This window comes from Cyanistes caeruleus, chromosome 3 (genome assembly GCF_971803275.1).
Source record: "Cyanistes caeruleus chromosome 3, bCyaCae1.hap1.1, whole genome shotgun sequence".
Classification (NCBI taxonomy): domain Eukaryota; kingdom Metazoa; phylum Chordata; class Aves; order Passeriformes; family Paridae; genus Cyanistes; species Cyanistes caeruleus.
Genome location: NC_141703.1, coordinates 97,915,810 through 97,931,481, shown reverse-complemented (window position 1 = coordinate 97,931,481; position 15,672 = coordinate 97,915,810). Strand labels below are relative to the sequence as shown.

General features: G+C 37.7%; 1 protein-coding gene across 8 annotated transcripts in view; it reads left to right on the top strand.

The window, feature by feature from the left end:
- The window catches only part of LOC111940482 (uncharacterized), a 193,288-nt gene that overhangs the window by 143,768 nt on the left and 33,848 nt on the right, over positions 1–15,672 (top strand). For 3 of the 8 annotated variants that reach the window (XR_015285098.1, XR_015285090.1, XR_015285107.1), the window contains 3 exons: positions 1,233–1,342; positions 3,378–3,429; positions 6,942–8,870. The gene's annotated coding sequence lies outside the window, so the exon portion shown is untranslated. Of the gene's footprint in view, positions 1–1,232; positions 1,343–3,377; positions 3,430–6,941; positions 8,871–15,672 lie in introns of those variants that run through there. The other 5 variants (XR_015285094.1, XR_015285091.1, XR_015285096.1 and 2 more) reach the window with 3 other exon arrangements.

The window sequence follows — 15,672 nt, the reverse complement described above, 5'->3', positions numbered from 1 at the left end:
ATGAAATTGAGTACCTGAAGTTACGGAATTATGGCTCATGTCTGTTCTGTAGAAATGTTCTTCAGCTTTGCACATAAAGAAATGCAGTGAGTTATAATCCTTCTGCTTTCTTATTCCTTGCAACATGGAACACAACGTATGGTAAAAAGTTGATCAAATAGAGGTCAGCAAAGAAGTCTAGGAAGGCAGTGAGAGGTTTTCCTGAAAAGCTGTCAAAGCAAGGAGTACAAAGTGTGGCAAGGGCAGGTGATACCTGTTTGCTGTCTTTCTAAAGCTGTACACATCTCATAAGCAGCAATTCTTTTCTCAGTGTTCAAGGCATCAGAGTGCAGCCCCTTTGTTGGAAGTTGGTGGCATGGGTACAAGAACATATGAAGGCTACTTGCAGGAAACTCTAGGAACAGCTGAAGATGCTTTTCTCAGGCATTTGGAAAATCAGAACTAGCTGAATAGTTGTTTTGCTGTGAAGTTGACAACACAGTGCTGCTTAGACCCTTTCTTAAACTTCCCAAGACTCTCTCTCTCACACACCCCAGAAAAGGATAAAAAACAGTGCTGATCTGAGCTTGCTCTGTTCACTGAAAGCATTGAGGGTTTTTGGAAGATAAGTGTGGTGATGACTGTAAGAACTGTGCTGTTTCCTGGCCTACCAAAAGAGCAGAGCAATGCAACCAAGTCTCTGCATGAAGAGACAGCACAAATTAGTATCAGAATTCTGGGGTTTATATTGCACAAGACTTAAGCAACTAAGGAAAAACAATTTGACAAGAATTTCCCCTCTTAAAGAAAACAAAGTGTGCTTGCACAAACAGGGAGAAAATAAAATTTAAAATATGTTTTGAAGTATCTTTGCCATGAGTTTTGTCTAACATTATTACAGGGAGAGTATTTCTATTGAAGCACTACAGGTTAATGGCCAAAGATCAAGTGTGCTGTAATAATTTTTTAAACAAATTTTTAAAAATATAAAATATTTAAGATTTAAATTATTCAAAAGTTGTAAGTATTGCTTCAGTAGATATTTCTGAGATTACTATTAGTAATATTAGTTTTGACTTTATTATTGGATGAGGAAGTAAATTAACAATATCACTGTTATTCTAAGAGGAAAAAGTAGAGACCTCGGTTCTTTTAGCAGTTCTGCTGCTGTTTCAGTATTTCTCATTTTGCTTCTCTGACTTCTTTGTATGAAAACCAAAGAGACATGAAACAACAGGATGTTTCCATTTCAGTGGATGATGGCATATGCCAGTAACTACTGTGTCAGTGATAACACAGCCAACTTATGAAAGAAGAAGCAGACTTCCTACAAACAGCAGTGAAAAGTGAAAATCTTTCTTAGGTAAGGGTTAATCTGCCAAATTAATAGGCATAGTTGATGTTGATGTAGAGTTAAAATAAATGTATCAAATATTGAAGCCATTGGTTGGTAAAGTAGGAAGCTCCATGAATGAAGGAAAAAAAAAATGCAGTTTTTTAATGTTACCTGTTATCTCAAAACAAACTGTGAGCACAATCAAATTTATGAAGGATTTATTAATACTGTTCTCTAAATTCTTTCCTTAATTGTTGTCCTCATAGGCAGTCACTCAAGGAGATCAAGTTAAATGTGTCCATAGTCTGACCTTGTAACAAGTTGGAAATATGTAGAAAAAAAGGGTCAAAATTTCCTAGCTGTATGTTATTCTCCTCTGTGATTTTTTTTAGGCTTTTGGTTTGGTTTTGGTTGGTTGGTTAGGTGTTTGGTTGTTGGTTTTAAGTTTTTTTTTGCTGGTGGTGTGTTGTCGTCTTTTTAACTGTGAAAAGCAGTTGATGGGAAGAGATAACCAGAGTTTATCAGTTCTCTGACTACTGTGCTCTGTGGGAACTTAAGCTGTTCACTGAGAGGAGTGTGTCTTGGTATTTTATTTGCATAGTTCTTAAGAAAGCACTTAGCAAAAAGAAGAAGAGCCTAGGCCTACCATAGATAATTTTGTTATCTGTGAATACCTCACTGGAGTGAGCCCTGCAGTCAGAGAAACTCATGGTTCTTAATAACGATATAATTCTATAATGCTTGCACATTCAGAGTGAAATGATCAAGGTACCACCCGCTTTGAAACATTCTGCAGGTGGGACTAATAACCTGAGCTAGAGTTAATTAGTTCGTTAGTTATTAGAGTTAATTTAGTGTTAAAAGCTTGATGATAACCTCAGAGCCAACTGTAAAGATTATCTCTTAGTTCTTGTGAGGGGCTGTTTTCCAGACCTTGTCACAGGGTTTCTGATGAGCACAAAACAGGTAAATTTTTTACTAGGAAACTTCAGATTTTTTCAGGATTTCTACACACAAAGTATGTTTTAATGCAAAGTACTATGGCAACAGCTATAGCTTTTTAAACGAGGCTTTTCTTCTGCTTTAGCCTTATGAACTGGTAAACTTCAACACTGCAGCAAAGCAAAAGGGCTCCCTAGTGTCCTGGGAGAGCAGCTGGGCTTGCTCATTTGAAGAAAACAAAACCAAAAATCTCTAGTGCAGCCTTCTCACTAAAGTTCCAGCTGAGAAAAGCTAAGGATGGCAGCATGCTGGAGATAGAGAGGGGAAGACATGTGATTTCTGAGAGCTTTCTTTACCAAGACAGGAGATGTGAAGAAGCAAGAAATTTGGTCCAAAGAAGGACTCCCAGTTTCTTTGCTTAATTACATGAGGCTACCCCTGATGCCTTGGCATACCTTAAATAAACCAGCTTGAGACAGCACTTAACCACAGCAATTGCAGGGCTGGTTTGTCTGACCTAGAAAACAGGGGAACAAAAACACTCTTTTACTCCCATTCCTGACCAAAACAAAACCAATCCTCCCCAGTCCAAAATGCAAGACCTAGAAGATCTGATCGTGCTCAGATTAAAGAAGCAAATTGTTTAGACAAAATAGTGGACAATTTCCTCGTGTTATATGTAAAACTACACTATATTTTTTCTCAAATATTTGTAGGTGTTTGTGTGGGAGCAAAAGGTATCACAAGGATCCAAAGGGGGTGAAGAAGGTCAGGGCTGAAGTGGATTTCAGGAGACCATGACTGTCTTCCTGAGATACTGAGGCCTGAACAGAAGAACAATATCTGTCTTCCTTTAGGTGTTTTACAAGGGGGATAAGGTAGAACTGCTCCCAAACCCCGAGCTCTTATGTCTTGTGAGTTTTGTTTTTTCTGCCTTATTCCATGGAAGGTGCCCAGATGTGCAGATGTTTGTTAGTTCAATTACAGATTAATTTCATTGTCATTGGTAAAGGTGGCTAGAAAACACCCTGCTGCAAATGACAAGTTTGTGAATAGACAATATTTTGCAAACCTTATATGTAGGCTTACCTGACTTTTTTTTTTTTTTCCTCACAAATAGCAACTTTGGATACAGAATCCAACCGTGGAGCAAGTCAGCAAGTTCTTAAGAGGTAAAAAGATACTCTCCATACTATATTTATGGGGAAAATCTTCTAGAAGTTGTCTAAAGGTTGATAATTTCTAGCTTTTCTCCCCCAGGTTCTGCTCTTTCAATATCCATCCATCAGGAAAACTAGAATTATTTAAGCTATTGATGTTTCTTGATTCTAGGGACTATATGACTCACTAAGGTTTTCTTAGTTTTATTAACTAAGAAATAGTTATAAAACTAAGTTTTATTACTCAGTGGCATTTTTTTTTCATTTTTAATAACCAGCTTCTTTGGAGAGGGTGGGGTGGAGTAAGGAGGAGGCTCATTACAATTTTTGATAATAATAATCCAAGTTGTGCTGCATAAGTGTTAACTAGAGTAAAAATTAGTTGCTAAATGTACATGTACTGGTATGTAAATGTCCTTTGCACCAAGCTCAACACCCCCTTTCACAAACTGGGGCCATCATCATGATGTTATTTGTACAAAACACCTAAGATCAAGAGTAGAATACCAAAGAGACTGCTAAGGCAGCTGTTGAAGATAAAAACTGATTTAATTTCTTAACTATAGCACAGTTTGCTACTTCATTTGCTGTAACACTCAGCTCCTGGGGTTACTCCTGTGGAGGCACTTTCTGTTGTGCCAAGACAAAACCACACATAAACCACATGGAGGATACAACAAAAATCTCTTATTAATATATACAATAACGAGCTGGGACTATAATTTTTGGGTGGAGATTTTATGTTCTCTCATCTGGTATTTTCTCTCAATGAGTCAGTACTGGCCAAACATCTTCCAGTCAGATGTGGAAGGCATCCGTGGCAATCCATGGCATCTTGGGATGGAATGTCCCAAGTTTTGCTGAGCTGCATTTGTTTCTTTCTCTCAGGCTTTTCTATTTTGTCACAATGCTGTCACAGTCTCACTTGAAAACTCCTAGTAAAGTTTCAGCTCGGCCCTTTCCTTTCTGTGTTCTTTCTTTATGCATTTTCTCTTCCAGGACTTCATAACTTCAAAATCTCTTGCTTTCTGACTGAGGTGAGACTACAGCTATGGTTTTGTCATTAAATTTTTTCATTAAAACCTGCCCAAGTCACATATTTCCTGTCTTCCACTACATATTTAAGAAAAGTTCCATTAGAACTACTACTTATACACCTTATGTACATACAAATTGTGTTTGAAACTAAGCAGAAACTTCTGATTTCTGAAATTTTAATTGGTTACCATGATAGCAATGGGGTTTTGCTTATATTTTTTACATTTCAACAGAGAATTCAGTCAAAATTTAGCAATAATAGGCTGCATAGAGGTAGGAAATTGCTTCATCTTTTTGTAATCAGACTGAATTAATTTCTTCTTTCAAAGCTATCTGGATTCAACAGCCTTGGCTGTAATTTAACAAAAGCAGTTTGTCAGTACCCTGCAAAAATGGTCATTCTGCTCTCCAGCTGTGATTTTGCTAGGTCATAGAACCATGTGCATTTCAGTTTTGACATGCAAAACTTAATACCTTTTCATTTTATGTCTATTGAGCTTGTGGAGTTTTTTTTATTTTTTTTGACTTGGGTCTATTGTTGCCGTAAATAATAAAATGTAAGAATATAATGTCACAGTAGGGCAAGAAAAAAAGAGGTCTGCAGAAAAAAGAAAAAAATCTTCCACTTATGATCAGTGTTGGTTTTGCCAAGGACTAATCCTTATAAATCAAGGAAGAAAAAAAGTCTTAAAACTTTTGCTCTTGTGGCATCTTCATCTATGTTTTTTGATTGCCTGTATTTTAATATTAAAAAACATAAAGTTGTTACGTGGGCCCTAGAATACTGAGCTCAATTTAAGGAAAGAATGGCTAATTTCAATGCTGTCTTCTCAGGCCATAAATTTCAGAGATTATGAGTGTGAATAGCTGGAAGCAATGTTCTCTTTCTCTTTAGATTTAAATTCCATTGCTGTTCTTTTCATGGTGTCATTCTTGCACTTCTGAAAGGAAAGAAAGGGAATACTGGCTGTCACAGGAAAATTCTCTAATGCCTCACGAAGGAAACATATCTATTTCTCTTGTTCTTAAGATAACTAATTTGGGGGCTTTAAACCTTCTTTTGCATGCTGCTCACATCTATTCATAATTTTATGAGTGCCTTTTTTGGTTGCCTTCCTTAAAATATGGTTTTCTTTGATGATAGCATAAAAGGTTTTCAAAACAGAACACAGTCCATTTGACTGCTGGTTGTCTGTTGGCTGAGTAATGTAATGTTCAAAGCACAAGAAACAGAGCTGTGGTATGCAGCACCTTACTTAGTGTGCTGGAAGGCTTATTTTCCCTGAATGCTTTGCACAAGGAAACAGTGGAAATATCATCTGTTAATTTAAGCAGCGTTTTGGAACCATCTTTTTTTCCTTCAGTCTCTATGTTCTGATTCTTATTTAAGACCGTGGCAAAAAAAAAATCTCTTACCTTGAAAAGGGAATGGTTTCAGCTTTGTCCATTATGCCCATATTCTTCTTCAGTCTGAAAGTCTTATCAGTGCTAGTGCTAAAGGGAGGAGCTTGGCAACATGATGTTGTATTGCAGGGTGTTTGTGAACAGGGAAATTTCTTTTAGTTTTTGTTAAAGAAAAAGATAATATGGTTCATTAACAAATTCACCCAAATTGCTCTTTGCTGTGTTGGTCATACCTGTACAAACCAGTAGTCATGAAGAGCTGATCCCAGAGGAACACTTGTGTCAGCTCTGAGGTCTCTGGTCACTTAACTCTCCCAGGTCACCTCAACATTTGTGTCACCTTAGTCTACAGCATGGTCATGAAACTGGAAGTGTTTAAGTATTCCAAGTTGTTAAAGCGTGCTGGTTTGACTCCTCAGGAATCTGAACCAAAAGTATGACAATGTCACCAGATCAAATCCTGTTTGTATTTGTGTTGTACCCTAAAATCTCTATCAGGCTTTGTGGCAAAGCTTTCATATTCTTGCTAAATTATTCTGGACTTGGTGATAAGAAATGAATGTTATGTTGCAGGCTTTACACAGCCAAAAATGTCTGTGGTTTGGTGCTTTGTCTTCACTTGCTATTTCATGCCTTTTTTCCCTCAGACCAGACACATGAATAAATACTTTTCTAGTTATGCAGTTTACTATGCTTGAGTTTCTCAGCTTGTTTTTTGTCTTCTTCCTGTAGAAAGATGAATCTTTGTGAATCCCTGGCTTCCTCCTAGGAGTTGTTTGCAACTAATGTCTTCCCTAGTTGTTTTTTTTTTTGATGTGTATTGGAAAGGGACTTCATTTTTAAAACTACTGTCATTTCCTCTTCTGTTCCTCAGTGGATTATTTCTCTTTCTTTTTCCCTCTCCCCTTAATATGGTTGTTTTAAATATTCCTTTCATGAGAGTTCTTTACCCAAGTTTTTTTCAAAATATGTGAATATTCCTTTTAAATACTCTCCAAATTGCTATTCAAAATGTACAAAATGTAGTATGCCTCCTTTTTGATAATTTTCTGACTTCTTTTCCCCATTTTATTTCCTTCTAGGCAGAAGTTGTGTTGTTTGTTTAGGTCTGAAAGAGTGTAATTCCTGACCAGATGCCATTGTTTTACTCAGGCCTTGGGAAGATTTGCTAATTATCTGTGCAAATAAAGAAGTCTTGGTCCAGATGGAGTCAGATCTCTGATACCTGGCTTTTGAACCATAATGTGGGCTACCATCAGGTGTGGGCTTGCAGAAAAATGTATCAGGGATGTAGCAAAGGGTAAAGTTTGTATCTGCTATTTAAGCATTGTTCTTTATCCTTGGTGATTGCTTCATGCCACAACTGTAGAAATGTGTGTCCTATCTAATTTGTGTATTTATCTTTCTATTCTGCTGACTATCTTTTGTAGTTTAAGTAGAAGGGGATATTAAACTGTTACTCTTGCTTTTTCTATTGTTGTAGTTTTATAAAATACAAACACCTAATTTCTCTCTCTCCTGTATATCTGAATCTGTGATCTGTGGCAACTCAGCTAATCAGGGCAAAAATGAACAGCTTTGTTTCATGAATTGGAGTGGAAAACTTGTACAACTGCTTGTAATAGTCTCTTCTGGTCTCCATCCCCTTGCCAGATCTCTGAAAATTTCTTTAATAATCACGTTACCTTCATCTGATATTTTCACTTATTTGGGGAAAATGAAGAGAAAAATTTCCTTGGGGATTTAGTGTCCCCTTCTCAAATAATGCAAAGCAGAGTAATGGGATGCCATAACAAACCTATTTGTTTAAATATCCTTAACAGCCACCAGGAACACATTTAATGATCTGAAACGATCACTGTTAGTGATGGTTCTTGTAAGTCTTAGGGGATCATGTGTGCTGTTCACATTTAAGGGTCAGATGAAGCTCCCAGACCAGACAGGACTCTGAAGAGAGCAGAGCACAGATTTCTCCAGAAAACAAAAAGTGATAGGACTGATTTCTGTTTTCCTGGTAATAAAAAAGATGCCATGGGATATTATCCTTATATTTTGAGTGTCTAAATTAGATATCTAAAGCCAAAGCAACAATCCCGATTTTGTTTTCATATCCTCATTTTTTTTCCTCTCCCCAACATTGTGTGCTTAATTCTTAGTACGTCGAATTTGTGAATGTATATAGTAGCTTCTTAATTCAAGCATAGCTGGTAGCTTTTAGTGGTTATTTTTGGGCCATCTGGAACATGGACCTTAATCTTCCTAAGCTTTATTTTAAAAGGGCTGATGGACTCATTTGCCAAAGTTAAATTTGACAGAAGAGTGGTTTTATCTGTTCTATCAATTAAAGCATAGTCTATTTGTTATCAGCCAACAATATAATTTATGAGCACTGTAACTGTTAAATGCATTATGTTGCCCACACGGTGGCTGTCCTGTTGCCTCTCTCTTCAAATATACTATTTTTTTTTTAACTGGAGAACCTATTGCTTCTGCTAAAAGCATGCTAATCAGGCATATAACACTGAAATATAACACTGAAATATAACACTGAAATATAACCAGGAACTCAGCCCACAGAACTCTGATGAGTGTGGAGGCTTAATGTAGCAGAACAGAAAGCAAAATGGAATCACTGTCAGAATCACTAAAACCTTATTATTTTCAAATTTAACTAAAGAGAAAGAATTGTTATTGCTATTTTAAACCAATAAAAACATTTTGACCAGTACATATTCACTTATCCCGAAAAATTTGTTTCCAGAGAGCAAGATCCTACTTTGTATAACTGCATATCTCAAAAAAATAATTTGGAAGAAATGTATGTATTCTTTAGCATCTTTCATGGTAGGGAGAATATTGTTTTTAAAGTATGTTTATATTTTGTAGTTGGAAGCTTTCCACAAACACATTGTGGAAGTCTATTTTGGTGCCAGTCCTACAGAAATGCTTTGAAGTGAACTTCCCAGCATTACATATAAGTAAAAAGTAGTACTGAGAACAGTAACATACATTTTACTCTCATTTTCCTGAGCTTTTCCTGAGCCTCAACAATGCCTATTGATGACAGCAGCTATGAAGTCTCTGTAGGTGCTGTATTTGTCCTTTTCTACTGTGTCATCAGTATTTGCTCTGTACTGACTATTCCTAACTATCGTGAGGGTCAGCCAAGAGTGACTGGTACTTGGCCACTGAAGAACATGCCCACAGTGCAGGTCTCACAATTTCTGTCTGTGAAGTTGGTGCTGATGAAGATTCATCAAAAGGGAGAAGAAGGATGCAATTAGAGGACTTCCCCTCTCTTTGAATGACTGTTTTTTAATAGGTTTTATGAGCTGTGCAGCATGCTTCAACTCTGTGGTCAGGAAAATATATGAATAGAATTTGCAGTACTGAACCTTCCAAAGGAATATGGGTAACTTGGAAGCTCTCAGAAATATTTCATCCTTTTAATTTAACTCTTATGTTTTCTGAAAGGTGATCAGTATCAGGGAAATTGCACTGGGCTTTGGTGTGCCAAGCACTGATTTGTAACCACAGTGTCTCACAGAAGACTGTTAGTTTAGTGTGCTCAAATGTTCTAAATATTTGAAGAAGCAAGCTGCTGACAAATTGAAATGAAATTGTAATTGTGATGTTACCTTGATAGTAATTTCTGTACTTTTTTGCTCAAGAAATAGTTCCAAAGCACTTTGAGAAAATGAAGGCTACATCAAATTAATACTTGTTTCAAGCCACGTGCCTGATTGTCCATCTGGAATCTTATTTTCAGGCAGTCTGTTTGGACTTCCCAAGTTATTCAGGCAGTGAGGTACAAAGACTTGCACGCCCAGCTCCTGTAGAAGTGGGGAGCTGATAGCCTTGTCTGAGGTCAGACATGCTGTAAATGGGCAAAAACCTCCAGAGAGTTTTGCCACTGTACCTTATGTTTGAGCTATGTTCTGCCTTGGCAGTCATTCAGAGTCATGTACTGGATTTTACATATGCCAGGCCATTTGCACCATCTGCAGCACAAGACTCTGTTGAGTGGAAGGAGGTTGGACACTTGGGTAATTGATGTCAGTCCATTTGGAGAAGGAACTCTTATTGAAGCAGAAAGCTCAGGAGACTGAGATTTTGGCATTTATGTCAACAAGAGCAATCACAACTAGTGCTGTGTCCTGAGCCTTAGTAACTCTCATTTAAAAAGATGTACAAGGTGTAGGGTTCATAGGAAATTCCTCCAGAATAGTGATGGTGTCTGTAAGAGGCACGGCAAGTGGCAGTGCAAAGGGACCTCTCATCCTAAGAAATACATGAAATCAGGTATGTGCTGTATTGTCTCAGCTGCTTGGTGCTGGAATGTGGGGCCCATCTCTGCAGACTGAGTACTTTATATACGCATTTGTCAAAATTAATCTTGTGGCTACTACATCTTGAGAACGTCCTTTTTGAACTCTGATAAATGCAGTCCCCAGGGCTGACTGTGGTGGCAGTGAAATGACTGACTGCAGTGCTTACCATCATGACAAAATAGCAAATATTTCAGTCTGGCAGCTGTGATTTTCCTTAACCCTTTTGCCAGCAAGTGTAAAATTCAGTCAAAAACAAAACAAAACAAAACAAACCAGCAAATAAAACAGCTCTGTGGCAGCTGTATTGTCATGACTTGACTCTAGACCCTAAACCTCTATCTCATAGGGCAAAGCATTCCCTCACAGATCCAAATGTGGTCCTGGCAACAAAAGAAAGTCTCAGACAAATTGATATAATGCTCAAAATATTGTAGTGTTGACACAGAAGGTCTGATTGGATACTACAGAGTAAATTAAGGCAAAAAGTTATGGGTTTGGTCCCAATAAGAACCAGCAGGGCTTTACAGTGCTAGTGCAGAACTCGTTTTACAGTGAGCCTAACACTGTAAAATTTGAGAATTGCCATGCACCATGTTCTTCATGGATTAAGTCCAAGCATAAGTGGAATTAGACCACAACCCACCCAAGCTAGGTGAAATTAAATTCACTGAACTATGATACTCACTGTGAAGATGTTGTGTTATTTTTGGGTTTTGTATCAGCCATTTACAGAAATGTACCAGTTTAGGATTACATAGAAAGTTATCCTTCAATTACAGTTTGGGAGGAGGATGATGGTGGTATGTTGTCCAAAAATTTTAGGAATACCTAATATTTTTTTGGATGATGCCATTAAAATGTTACTAATTCTATACATCTTGGGGAGTTAAATTACATCTTTTCAGGTATGAAAAAAAATTATGGTTTGAAGAATCTAGTTTCATAAAATCTCTCCTCTTACTGTGATTTTTTTTATAGTTTCAGTCAGAGATGAGCAAAGCAGCAACCTTTGCATAACACCTGCTACCACCCATCAGGCCAAAGGCAGAGGGTGAGCAGAGGGGTCCAGGGCCCTGACTGAGAGCATGGATGCGAGTTCTCCAGCCTCAGTCACGCATCACACAGACCTGTAAGTGGTGGGTCCCAAACAGAAACAGGCTCCAGCTGTGGCTGTGCTGTCCTAGCAGCAGCAAGAAAACTGTGTGTGATTTTGCAGTGCTTTGAGTTATCAACTTCTTCAGCTGGTGCTTCACCTAAACTAAAGAGAAAAGCACAAATATATAGACACACACACAGAGATGCAATTGTACATTTGTCTGTCCATATATACACATCTATTCCTGTATATATGTGTACAAACACATTGCACACATAAATCTGCATTGGCAGAAATATGGATATCTTATATCCTGATCAAAATACACTACAAATTTTCATCCATGCTGTTGTGGAGGAAAGAAATAGAATTAAACTCAGAAAGAGGTGAAGAGTTATTGAAGGATCCTGATATGATGGCAATTTTCTGTATCATACTGCTGGTATAAGAACCTCTGTAAAATATATTTCTGTAGAGTACCCAAAGATTACATTAGCCTGTTTAAAATATACCTTAATGAATCCTGATTCTTCCTGTATGAAACCCAAGAGCATTTACAAATAGTTCTGTCATATTGTGTCCTATGTTTTGGAAAGAAAAAGCTGAAATTCAGCTCTCTGCCTTCTCATGAGCTTGCTAAATTATCTTTAATTTTGAGCATTTAGTTTGCGAGTGAGTTTGGATAATTAAAGCATATTCCATTAGCTGAAATGCATAAGCATTGTTACCTGCACAGCTGTGTTCCAGGAAAAATGTTTTTTTTTTATTTTTGTGGAGAGCTCTTCCTATTGCAGAGGAGTTTTCTAGAAAAAATCAGCACTAGAAAAATGTGAATATTTTAATATCCCTATAAATTGTTATTTATCCATTGCAACTTTTTTTTTTTCATTCAAATACCTCACAACTTTGCTGTGTTTTTAGTTACATTTGCTTTCTGTTTTTATATGTTTGGGTTTTTTTCAATAGTCCCTATTTGAGGAGATAAGGACTTGAGAAAATGAGAAGAGGCACTCTGGCTTTGTGTTATAAATAAAAATATTTTACCTCTTTTTCATGATTCTAATAATTTTTGGAAAGCTGTCTAGTATGAAGACTTCAATAGTTCCTTTAGCAGGTGTTTCTCAGAAGACCAAGCTGGAAATCCTGTCCCAGTTATCTCCCAATATGGATCAATCTATGGCCCCAACAGAGCCAGTAATGTGCTATATGCATTGCTTCCACCCTGAATTAGCAAGCTGTGGAGCTATATGGGAAAAGGTGAAGGAAATTTGCCCGGGAGCATTTCTCATTTCAGAAGGTAAGAATGATTTTCCTTGGAGCTGGTTAACACCTTGTGGAAGTGTTAACTAAGTAGGGCTCACCAATCTGAGCAAGTGCAAAATGTTTGAACTATATTGGCTCTTTTTCCCAAGATACACCTACATTTTTCCTGCTTTGTTTAGACACAGGATTTTAACAGCAGAGAAAGAAGGACTTACTTTGCCCCTCAGTGTTCTACTCTCTCTTCTTGTGCTTCAGTCCCTTAAAACTGTCTAGGTTGTAAAGTGCAGTCATGTTCTTTCAATACAGCCCTGTGAGAATTAAAAGAAAAAACAACAAAAAAACCCCAACCAAACAAAAAAACAAGCAAAAAACCACACTAAAAAAAAAACAAACAACAACAAACAAACAAAAAAAACCCCAAGAAACTTGATGACCAGTTCAGCCCTATGGCTTCTGAATGATCCCTGGGCATTTCAACAAGAGATGAATGGGAACAGTGTTGGTTTCAGAAAGCTTTCCCATTCCAAGCAGAAAGAAACCAGGGTATTTTAAAGGTTTCTGTAGGGAGATGGAAGCTATACCAAAGACTAAAGTTTAGTGGTTGGGTTATTCCCTAGGATGTGGAGTCTGAATTGCTATTAGATACGGCCTTGCCTCCTCCCAGGCAGCTACCCTGATGTGATTATCAGGGTCTTCTTACCCATGTTCAGGCCTTTGAGGCATGAGCAGATTTCTAAAGAAAACTTTGTACTGGAAAGCTGTTGTGTTCACATATGTGCTTACGTTTGACAGAATATTATTAAAACTAAAATATTTCCCACTCCAATTTTTCACTTAAAAAAAGAATATGAGGGTTGAATATTTCCACTGAGCACACCAAATACTTGGAGGATAGCACAGTTTGAACTCAGCCCTCAGGAGAACTAAAACCATTGCAGTAGCTCAGGCCAGTGGGCAGCACTGGATGTATCTTTGCCCTGCACAGGGCAAGAAGAGAAGCAGCACAGCCAGTTCAACATGCCACTGCACTTGGGCAGCTTGGTACAGCTCAGTTAATGCACCCTGGGGTGATGGCTCTGCTCTGCAGGCTCCTGCCCCACCTTCTCCCTCTTGGGGCATCTCTAACATCTCACCATCCTGCTCATCAGAGGCCCATAATTGTTAGTTGAGTCAGTAAAACACTTGAGCCTGGGCATTACTTGGGCATTAGGGCACAACTGAGCAAAGCATACTGAAGTGTTTACAGATCTCTCAGTTCTCATAAACTTTCCCTTGACCAAAATTACTTGTTCTACCCTTTTGTGATACTCAAAGCATGTAAAAAAGTGAATATTTATAACATCATGTAATGGCTCCTAACTCTTCTTTCCCTGCCTCAAAATTTATGGTAACATATTTTCTAACTGCAGCAATTTGCCACCAACCTTTAAAATGATGTAGAATATGAAGCACATATTAAAAAGTGGGGCTAAATCAATCCCAGATGATCAAAAATTATTATGATAATTGTATAAAAGTGTACATTCATATGAGACAATTAAACCTGAAATGTGTAGCAAATTTTTCAGGCAGGAGAAATGTCTGAATTCAAATGGCAGTGCAAGACAAGGGAGCTTCCTCCCTGCACAGACTTGATTTTAAAAAGGCCTTGTATTTTTGAGGGTAGTTGCTATTTACCAGCCCATACTAAACATAATTCCCCCTGCTGTTTGCCAAGAGGCAAATTCTAAATCAAAATCCTAACCAGTGTGCTGGGACAAAGAAACACTTTGCATTTACCCCAGTGCAGGGAAAAATCTGGATCTCTTCTGACAGCTGCCCATATACCTTCCCAAATTTATCCTGGCCTCTCTCCATGTCCCCCCAGTAGCTGGTGGGGCAGAGACATGACTTATTTGTGTGTTTCTGGCCATGTTTAGCTCAGTGCTGCTCTGAACAGGGATTTCTTGCCTCAGTGACCAGCGTTTTGGGATCTGTCTGAGCTCCTGCTGCTACCATAGAAAAATTTGATGCCATGTGTCACTTACTGTGCCTGTGACTGTCTGGTGGCTTGGAGGAGTCCATCATATCCTCAGTTTGGGTGACCTCTTCTGTTTTCCTGTGTTTGTCAACAGTGCTCTGACTTTTTCCCTCTACTGCAGGACACAAGGATGTTTTTGCATTGTACCTTTGAATAGTTGTACGTGAATTTCTGATGCAAATGCCTTGGTCATTTGCACTTCTCACACGAGTTTAGTTCTCATGAAAAGGAATCAAAGAAAATCCTGTGTGCAAAATGCATCATAAAGAATAGGCAAGGGACATAGTTAAAATATTTGTTTAATAACAGAAAATCAAATAAATTTAAATACCATCTTCCTGATGCTACAAGGTGAAATTTTCTTCCCCCCTCCCCCAGTTTCCTTTCTACAGATGTATTGTGATTTGACATTTAAAATATTTTTTTATCCTACTTTTGGTAGGGAGGGGTTAGTGAGACACTGTGATATCAAGTTCCCAAAAACCAAAATTAGGCTTAGGAAGGGTGGGTGAGGGGTGAATATGTGCTCATATAAAGCCAAAGACATTCCAACTCTGCTGTTACCTTAACAGGAAAATACCCTCAGCTGTGTTTGTTTATTTATTATCCTACTCTTTAAATTAATAATTTTTATTTTTTTTTAAGAAGTAGCTCAGGAATCAAGGCACTCTGCTAATGTAGATAACAATTATTTAATGATGAGCAGAGCTTGGTCTGAGAAACTTAGTTTCTTATGAATATATCCACATTTATATATATCTATCGTTAATAAGAGGTGGTTTAGGAAGGTATTTATTTTAAGTTCATAAGATTTAGTGTGGACTGGGTGAGCCAGTATCTGCTTTGGATTTATCTGAAGCAGATGTTAAGCAGAGAGGAGACTGACATGCCTATAGTGGTTCCATAGCTGTCTGAATTATTGTTAAAATCCCAGCACTGGCACATCTCTAATTTAATACATGTTTCAGCAGTGACTGTGGTAATAAAATCTGAAATGCCTCGTTCTCCTTTCATTAAAGTCAGGAGAAAAAAAAGAGATCTGTATCAATAGGAACAGAGGTGTTCCTGACCAACATGAAAGCATCCTTTTATGTAACAAAAAA